General features: G+C 34.6%; 1 long non-coding RNA gene across 1 annotated transcript; it reads right to left on the reverse strand.

The window, feature by feature from the left end:
- Positions 1 to 5722: 5722 nt before the first annotated feature.
- LOC139850632 (uncharacterized) lies at positions 5723 to 9214 on the reverse strand. The gene is made up of 3 exons (XR_011760098.1): positions 9068 to 9214; positions 8397 to 8455; positions 5723 to 5897 (listed from the first exon to the last, which is right to left on the reverse strand). It is a non-coding gene; the product is annotated as an uncharacterized lncRNA (long non-coding RNA).
- Positions 9215 to 10573: the final 1359 nt, after the last annotated feature.

Genomic DNA, 10573 nt, shown 5'->3' on the forward strand with positions numbered 1-10573 from the left:
AAGAACGGTGGTTGCATAGCATGGTCAGAGACAGGACCTTGTGCCAGACCGAAAAATCATAGGATGATCTTTACTATCGCTCCTACCAAGGATAGTTCTAGCATCCGACACGTTAAAAGACCATAATCATCTGCATGTCACGGGACATTGCCTTAACAGTTTCTTGTTCATCGCTTTCCTTTACAACCGGACGGTAGTTTGCCGAAAGGTAATATACGGAACAAGTAAACTGGATGTGTGCTTTCCGATACCGGGATAGCAGTGGATTACACGAACCTAAATGTTTTTAGCCAAAATATTGATCCACAAATATATTTTGCAACACCAATGGTGGATCAAATCAGAAAACTTATCTAGGGTAAAAGCTAGATTGAATTTTCAAAAGATCAAATGTTTTCATAAAGATCCTATTTCCTAAAGGATCTAAATTTTTATAGTCATGTGGGACTGTAAACCGCCTTTCAAATGTGCACTTTGCTTTGGAAACCGAAAGTAAATCGGCTATTTGATTGCCAGTGTCGTTGACCTAAACCCGAGGCAACTGTGGATGACACACCCACCTTTAACCATCATTACTGTCATTGTTTATACCGCTATATCAAAATCACTGATGTACAAAATGTGATGAATAAAAAAGTGATTCATGTATGTTTTTATTTCAAGTTCTGTATTGCTTGAGGACAAGCAACGCTCAAGTGTGGGGATATTTGATAGTGCTCCAAATGAACATATATTTAGTAGCAATATCGTTCCAATATGTAAAGTTTTTAAATGTAATTTCCTTATTTTTAGTTGTAATAGTTAAATAAATAAGTGCGAAGACGAAAGACGCAAATCGCTCGAAAATGAAGATTTAAAGACAAAAACGAAGATTTGAAAGACCAAAACATCCAAAAAGCTCAAAAGTACAAGATACAATTAAAAAGGTTCAATTTATTGATAAGGAACGTCTAAAAATGACAAGAGTACAAGTTACGAAACGCAAAGTACAAGATATAAAATTGTACGAAAGGACGTTCGAAAATCCGGAACTGGGACATGAACCAACTCTCAACGCTCGACGCAACGGTGTAAAAATTACAAGTCAACTATGCACAAGAATAAAATATAATATTTAAATAATTCATAATAAGAATAATATTAAATAATAAAAAGTTGTTAATTGAGCATAGTTCAGGGGTCGTAAATGAAAATTTGAATTCTAATTTCCCTATAAAACGAACGATATGTTCGATGAATTAGGGAGAATATTTTTCCGATCTTTTTTCTTCGATCAATTATCAATATCAAATATCAATATCTATATTTATAATTCTCTATCATAATGTTAATGTAATCAGATATAACAATAATGTTAATTTTAATTTTAAATTATGATAATAATAAGATTTATGATAGAGATCGTTTGAGTGTGTAAGTCGAAATTCTGTCCGTGTAACGCTACGCTATTTTTAATCACTGTAAGTTATGTTCAACCTTTTTAATTTAATGTCTCGTAGCTAAGTCGTTATTATGCTTATTTAAAATGAAGTACTCATGATGTTGGGCTAATTACTAAAATTGGGTTATTGAACTTTGGACCATAATTAAGGTTTGGGCAAAAGACCGACACTTGTGGAAATTGGATTATTGACTATTAATAGATGGGGGGTATTGTCTAATTGAGTGACAACTCATTGGAGTCTGTCGAACCTATCTTCAAATTAATTAACCTAATAATTAATAATGATTATGGTTGTCCTATTTAGTGACGTTCATATGGAATCTGTTATAATCATTTAATTAATCAATTGGGTTGGGTAATTGATTATTCATTCTGATCAAGTGGATGAATTAATATTCATAAACTAATTAAAACAGGGGTGGATTACATACAGTGATAACTGGTGTAATTGTTGACAGAAGTGATAACTGCGTCACAGTTTAAATCCTTAATCAGTTGGAATATTTGACTTCGGGTATAAGGGTAATTTGACGAGGATACTCGCACTTTATATTTATGACCGATGAACTATTATGGACAAAAACCAGATAGACGTATCAAATAAACCAGGACAAAGGACAATTAACCCATGGTAATAAATTAAAATCAACACGTCAAACATCATGATTACGGAAGTTTAAATAAGCATAATTCTTTTATTATATTTCTCATCGTATCTTTATTTACTGTCATTTTATTACTCGCAATTTTATTTACTGTCATTTTATTTATTGTCATTATTTTACGCACTTTAATTATCGTCATTTATCTTTACGCTTAAAATATAGAATCGACAAACCGGTCATTAAACGGTAAAACCCCCCTTTTATAATAATATTACTACTTATATAATTATATATATTTTGTATAAATATAGTTAAAAATATAGTAAGTTTCACCAGCTCCCTGTGGAACGAACCGGACTTACTAAAAACTACACTACTTTACGATTAGGTACACTGCCTATAGTGTTGTAGCAAGGTTTAGGTATATCCCATCCGTAAATTAATAAAACTTGTGTCATATTTTGTAGTATTTCCTAGTAAAAATAATACTATTTCGTACCCTCACGCTACATCATCAAATTGGCATTTGAAATGATTACTACTTAATTAGTAATTTAGTGTTAAGACCTAGGTTGGTTTAAATGGTGTTTTGGAAAGTAAATCACTAGCCGTTAGTGATTAAAGATGTTTTTGGGACTTATGTCAAAATGGGTTGACTTTGATGGGTCAAAATTGGTAATGACACTAGTTTTGTTCAAATAGATGTTAAACGCTTTTGTTAAGTATTAAGTGGTGTTTTCGAATGAATGTAATCATGGGAAGTGATTTTGATTTAAATGGTGTCAAGTATAATTTAGATTAAATTATACTTGCTTGATGGGTTGAAATTTCCACTCGTAGTGGTAATTGGTGAAGTCCACTTTAGGTGTCTAAATGGGCGGTATGTGGAGGTAGGTATAAACCCTTGGTTAAGGGTGTTGGATTCGAATTCTCTCGTAGAGAATGTATGTTGATTGTTTGTATATCTATATGCACATTATAGGTAAAAGGTTTGCTCGGTTGCGTTTGGAGGCGATTTACATATATGACTTGTGCGGGCATTTCGAGGTGAGTGGAATAATTATATGCGTAGGTATATAATGTATTTATTTATTGTAGCATGAGACGTGAAGTGTCGAAGTGCTAAGACACCACGTTTCACGTGACGAGTGAAGTGTCGAGGTGTTAAGACGCCACTCGGGGTGAAGCATCGAGGTGTTAAGATGCCACTTAGGGGTGAAGCATCGAGGTGTTAGGATGCCACCTAGGGGTGAAGTGTCGAGGTGTTAAGGCACCACTCCGTAAAATGAAGAGTGAAGCATCGAGGTGTTAAGATGCCACTCGGGGTGAAGTATCGAGATTTTAAGATGCCACCCGAGGGTTTAGTGATACGAGGTGCTAAGTACGCTAATGGATGTTATGAACACCGGTGGCCTTTCGCGAGCGCCATTCCCTTGTACGATTAGTTAACCATGGTTATGTGTTGTAGTGTAGCATATTATATTGTTCGAGTTATATGCTATTGTTTGTGCTAGCTTGCGTATTGGCGGTTTAGCGTTATGCTTTGTGATGGTATGCTAATTATATTGCTAGCATTTATGCGGTAATTTTGATTGCAAGTAAGTAGGTTATATATGTATGTGTATAATTATTACATTCACTAAGCTTTATGCTTACCCTTCTCATTGTTTACCTTTTTACAGGCATCGTGTTTTGAAGCTAACTAGTTGTTAGACTAGATGCTTAGGAGCGCTTGGGCTCGATGGGGTAGCTTTTGGATATGTTAATGCGTATTGGGGGTTTAGTAGTCCTCGGGATTATGCTCTTGGTATCGGGTTGGGTTGTAGAGTCCTAATCCGTCTAAAGATATAAATGGGTCGAAATCGCTATATTACTGTAAGACGGGTCGTTGTGGGCCCCGGTGTAGTAAAACTTGTTTTTATTGTGAAAATATCTTAGTTTTACTTAATATGACATGTTGTGAAAGTCATTTCGTTTAAAAGTGTCGGGAAGCGGGTTTTCCGTTCGCGGAAGTTGGACCTCGGGGACAGAATTTTACAGTTCATTTGGACGCCATCCCAATTGATTGGACGCCGTCCTGGCCTTCGATACTGGACGCCGTCCAGATAAATGGATGCCATCCAGATGTACTTAATCAGAAATTTTTTTTAAGGCGTGTTTTTGGTAAAACGAAGTTGGATCGTTACATCAATGACCTAACACTCAGAGGTTTAACCCTTTCTTTGAGACTCAATGCATCAGCTACAATGTTCGCTTTCCCTAGATGATATCGAATGTCATAATCGTAACCATTTATAAGCTCCACCCAACGTCTTTGTCGCATGTTTAACTGTTTCTAATTGAAAATAGGTTGAAGATTTTTATGATCTGTATATATAGTACACTTGGTCCCATATAAATAATGTCTCCATATTTTCAACGCAAACACAACGGCTCCTAATTCCAAATCATGAGTTGTATAATTCTGCTCACGGTTCTTCAGTTGACGAGATGCATACGCAATGACCTCCTGTCATTGCATTAAAACACAGCCTAACCCTTGTCGAGACGCATCACAATAAACCATAAAATCTTCATTTCCTTCAGGTAGTGATACTATAGGTGCAGTTGTCAACTTCTGTTTCAACATTTGAAAAGCAGATTCCTGTGCTGAGGACCATTCAAATTTCTTATCCTTGTGCGTTAACACAGTTAACGGTCTTGCTATCTTGGAGAAATTCTTAATAAATCTTCTATAATATCCAGCAAGTCCTAGAAATTGACAAATTTGAGAAGGGTTCTTGGGCGCTTCCCAATTCTTAATAGCCTCAATCTTGGTAGGATCAACATGGGTACCTTCTCTATTAACCACATGACCCAAAAATCGGACTGAATCGAGCCAAAAACCACACTTTGAAAATTTAGCATATAACTGCTCTTTTTCCAAATGCAACACTAATCTCAAATGTTGCTCATGCTCTTCCTTATTCTTGGAGTAAATCAAAATATCATCGATAAACACTATGATGAATTTATCTAGATACGGTTTGAAGACTTTGTTCATCAGATCCATAAATACTGCAGGGGCGTTGGTTAAATCAAACGGCATTACCAAAAATTCATAATGGCCATTTCGTGTTCTGAACGCTGTCTTAGGCACATCGTCCTCTTTGACTCTCAATTGATGGTACCCTGATCTGAGATCGATCTCGGAATAAACACTTGACCCTTGCAATTGGTCAAATAGATCATCTATCCTTGGTAACGGGTAACAATTCTTGACTGTAAGCTTATTCAGCTCTCGATAGTCAATGCACATTCTGAAAGATCCGTCCTTATTCTTGACAAATAAGATTGGAGCACCCCACGAAAAACCCTAGGTCGAATAAATCCCTTATCTAATAATTCTTAAAGTTGATTTGATAGTTCTTGCAGTTCTGAAGGAGCTAATCGATAAGGCGACTTGGCAACTGGTGCGGCTCCTGGAATTAAATCAATATGGAATTCAACTTGTCTATGCGGAGGTAGTCCAGGCAAATCTTCTGGAAATACTTGAGGAAACTCACTAACAACCAGAACATCTCCTAATCCAATTTCTTTGGTTTTGAGTTCTTTCACATGTGCGAGAATGGAAGGATATCCTATAACACCTCGGATTTTTTTTTATCACAGCGGAAGTATTTAAAACAACCATAACATATTTATTCATTAGAGACAAGCATTTATTATTTAAACACCCACAATATGGTGTTGCTTAACAAAACAGTTCCTTTATTACAAAATCACGACATCAGAGTTCCAAAGGTTGCCAAACATATCCACTAGACATCCCATCTTCACCCAAAAAGTAGCATGAAATAATCATCAACCTGCAGGGAAGATGAGGGGGATTAGCACGAAGCTAAGTGAATGAAACTATCATAATAGCATTAGTATACAGTATCAAATCATACAACTGTGGGTAACAACTAACAACAAACAACTTTGCCATCCCAGAGGACCGGCGGCCAGGCCTGACCTGCAACCCTAGTTGATCATGCTAGAGTCCATCGATAATTCCTGTTACTGACTCCTTCACATAGTAATCCAGACATAACGGATGCGTCATTCAAAGCTATACTACACAGATAGTAACACTCGAACCCAACCTCACAAATCAAGGTTGACCTCATGAGTCCAGCCTCATAAATCAAGACTGACTCCCGGCATCCGACCTCACAAATCAAGATCGAATCAACGGGTGCACATATATTCATATAATCAACACAACTTATCAACAATACACTATCATGGCAATCTAATTGGGCGGTCAGGGCAACAGTAGCACAACTAGCTACTCTATACTAATATTCGAAAGGATAGTTGATAATGCTAAAAACGAACATATATTTCATAGCATTATTCCTCAAGAAAGACAAGCTTTTAGTTGCAATTGTTCTATTTAAAAGTGATATTCGTTTAAATAATAAAAGGTGAAGACAAAAGACAGATTCGACGAATTGAAGACGCAAACGACCAAAAAGTTCAAAAGTACAAAAGACAATCAAAGAGGTTCCAATTATTGATAAGAAACGTCTCGAAATTACAAGAGTACAAGATTCAAAACGCAAAGTACAAGATATTAAATTGTACGCAAGGACGTTCGAAAATCCGGAACCGGGACATGAGTCAACTCTCAACGCTCGACGCAACAGACTAAAAATTACAAGTCAACTATGCACATAAATATAATATAATATTTAAATAATTCTTATAATTATTTATATATTATATAAATAAATAAAAACCGTCGGCAAGAAAGACTCCAAATTGTGTGAGCTGTATTTACAAACTCCGCGACTCGCGGAGTTTGAAGGCAAAAAATGCCGCGAGTCGCGGAGCCCCAATTTCTGAAACTCCCTATAAAAGCAACCGAATTCTGATCGCAAAAACCATCCTTTTTCTTCTTCTCTCATAATACGTAAATATTTATATTTATATTTTAATTTTAATTTTAATTTTAATTTTAATTATAATTCTAATAATAAGGGTATGTTAGCGAATGTTGTAAGGGTGTAAGTCGAAATTCTGTCCGTGTAACGCTACGCTATTTTTAATCATTGTAAGTTATGTTCAACCTTTTTACATTAATGTCTCGTAGCTAAGTTATTATTATGCTTATTTAATCCGAAGTAATCATGATGTTGGGCTAATTACTAAAATTGGGTAATTGGGCTTTGTACCATAATTGGGGTTTGGACAAAAGAACGACACTTGTGGAAATTAGACTATGGGCTATTAATGGGTTTTATATTAACTAAACAATACCTTGTTAATTTAATATACAAACTTATAATTCGACGTATTTATATATAACCACATACGCTTGACTGGGTACGGTGGGCGGGATATCTATAAATACCAATAATTATTCATTTTACCGGATACGGAACTGGATTAATAGTTAATAGACTTGTTGAAACAGGGGTGAATTACATTCAAGGGTAATTGGTGTAATTGTTAACAAAGTAGTAAAACTTTGGTTTACACGCAGTCGATAACCTGTTGTATTCATTAAACAAAGTATTAAAACCTTGTTACAATTCGAATCCCCAATTAGTTGGAATATTTGACTTCGGGAATAAGAATAATTTGACGAAGGCTTTCGCTCTTTATATTTATGACTGATGGACTATTATGGACAAAATCCGTATGGACATATTAGATAATCCAGGACAAAGGACAATTAACCCATGGGCATAAAACTAAAATCAACACGTCAAACATCATGATTACGGAAGTTTAAATAAGCATAATTCTTTTATTTCACATTTAATTTCCTTTATTTTATATTTAATTGCACTTCTAATTATCGCATTTTTATTGTTATTGTATTTAATTGCACTTTTAATTATCGTACTTTTTAATTATCGCAAGTTTATTTTATCGCACTTTTATTATTCGCAATTTCATTATCGTTATTTACTTTACGCTTTAATTTAAGTCTTGTATTTATTTATTATTTTACATTTGGTTTTAACTGCGACTAAAGTTTTAAAATCGACAAACCGGTCATTAAACGGTAAAAACCCCCCTTTATAATAATAATATTACTTATATATATATATTTGTATTTTTATAAAAGTAAACTAATATAGCGTTAAGCTTTGTTTAAAGATTTTCCCTGTGGAACGAACCGGACTTACTAAAAACTACACTACTGTACGATTAGGTACACTGCCTATAAGTGTTGTAGCAAGGTTTAAGTATATCCATTCTATAAATAAATAAATATCTTGTGTAAAATTGTATCGTATGTAATAGTATTTCCTTGTAAAATTTAATAGTATTTTATATACACCTCGCATACAATCAATAGTTCCACTCACCGATATCCACAAGTACTCAGTGGTCTAATATTACTGAGTCTTCTGCTTACTCTTATCTCCTGAGAATAATACAATTCAAGTCAGTAATCATCGTATCTCAAATATATACTGAATCAAAAGCATTGGATTGATTATACACAAAATTCACACAACATATTTATAACATCAAACAAGTATTAAAAAATGCTTTTCAGACAAGATTCATGCCAAAACCCCTTTAACACACTTTTTGACATAAACCCTAAAATTATTGTTTCAAGAAATATCAATAAAAACAAGTCATGCATATAACATATACTCCATTAATAATATATATATATAATCTATAGCGATCATCAATTTTATCATACATCTAATAATCCACAAGATCTAATCATTTATTTATATTTTTGTACCAAATCATAAGAACATGTTAGAACATAATATATACCAATTTTCAACCTTATCATGCAAACAACACATATTTGCTCATTTACTCCTATTCGTTATGAAATCCTCAAAACTCATAATAACTACATATTAATCATTATCATCTATAAGAAAAATACAATCATCATTACTTAATTATGGCCTTATTAATTCTTACAAACCAGTAGCCACCGTCTTTTTTTTTATTATTATCAAGATCAACAATTAAATTAAAGGAAAGAACATTAAGGAAGTAAATGTACCGAATGATCCTGTGATGATTTTTTAATATGAATAGAGCATAGCAATCTTGATCTTGATTATAATTATATAATATAATCAAGTGATAAAAAGTAGAGAAGAGTGAATTTGGAATGCGCAGGTGTATGTCTATGCGTTACCAATTTTGCAATATGAAACAAATGAAGATAGAAGGCATATGGACCATCGCTTATATTACGCCTCACAATTTGAATATTTGTATAAACTATTTTTTTTCCCGTTAGATGTGTCATTTAGGCAGCTCTAACGAAGCCCGAATCACAGAAACAAATATTTTCTATAACCATCGTAGCAAACTCGTTCATTTGACCACTTAATAAATTATCAACTCATAATTTATTTTTTCACTTTTATATTTAGTCATTATTATTTATCCATAATTTAAATATCATATTTAAATCATATGATAAAAATAATATTATTTATTCATTTCATCTAGGCCATTGATCAGGATGTTACAAATCTACCCCCCTTAAGAAGATTCCGTTCTCGGAATCTAGATAGGCATAATAAACAAGGGTTCCCGGCTACTACAGTACTGCTAATTATTATAGGGTTCAACGTTTCTAGGTCACATTTTCACATCCTAGATGTCCTTCGGTTCTCAGAACTTCTGTATGATTTACCACGATGTATTTGCGTTGGCCAGGCGCAAGTACATCATCCTAAATCATTCTTTCATTCCAAACAACATAATTTGGAGAATTTCTACCCAATCCCTACTCTTACGGTCTCTGCTTTCATTCTACGCGACAAAAGAAAGGAAACTTATCCATATCCACACAAGCATTAGCTCATATTAACACATAATCTAAAACATAATTAAACAAATCAATTCAACAGATTAAACAACATACAGGCTAATACGGATTATATCAAAACATACCTGCATTCGCATAGTTGGTATCAGTCTCCGCATCTACTATCATCTGAAAGGCTCTTGCTTCTGCAAAGGAAGGATTCTTTCTTTTCTGTCATGTTGTCGAAACAGAGGACCCAGCTACTGACATTGTCGGCACCCCTGATCCCACCCCAGAACCTGACCTTCTACTAGTAGGACACTGCGCTGATCGATGCCCCTCTTTCTTGCAATTCCAACAAACATTAACCCTGAGCGAACACACTTAAATCTCATGTCCCACCTCTCCACACCTCAAACATCTTTTCGTTAAAGCTGAACAAGGACCACTATGTGTCAATCTACAATTATGACACCAAACCCTCTGATTCGACTCGATTCCACTCTGAGTAGGGTTCTCTTTCTGTCTATACCCAAGTGACTTCTTAGACTTAGAACTGGCCTGACTATTTACTTTACTAGGCTGCGACACAATGCTTTCCACCAATCTACTCTTGAACTCTTTCACATCTCCCTCGGTCATCTTGGCCATAACAAAGGCTTGAGATAAAGTAGTAGCAAACTTTGCCATCGTTCGGTACTCCGGTAGTATCATCTCAACAAAATGTTGAATTCTTGACTGTTCGTT

The sequence above is a fragment of the Rutidosis leptorrhynchoides genome, chromosome 5, assembly GCF_046630445.1.
Source record: "Rutidosis leptorrhynchoides isolate AG116_Rl617_1_P2 chromosome 5, CSIRO_AGI_Rlap_v1, whole genome shotgun sequence".
NCBI classification, from domain to species: domain Eukaryota; kingdom Viridiplantae; phylum Streptophyta; class Magnoliopsida; order Asterales; family Asteraceae; genus Rutidosis; species Rutidosis leptorrhynchoides.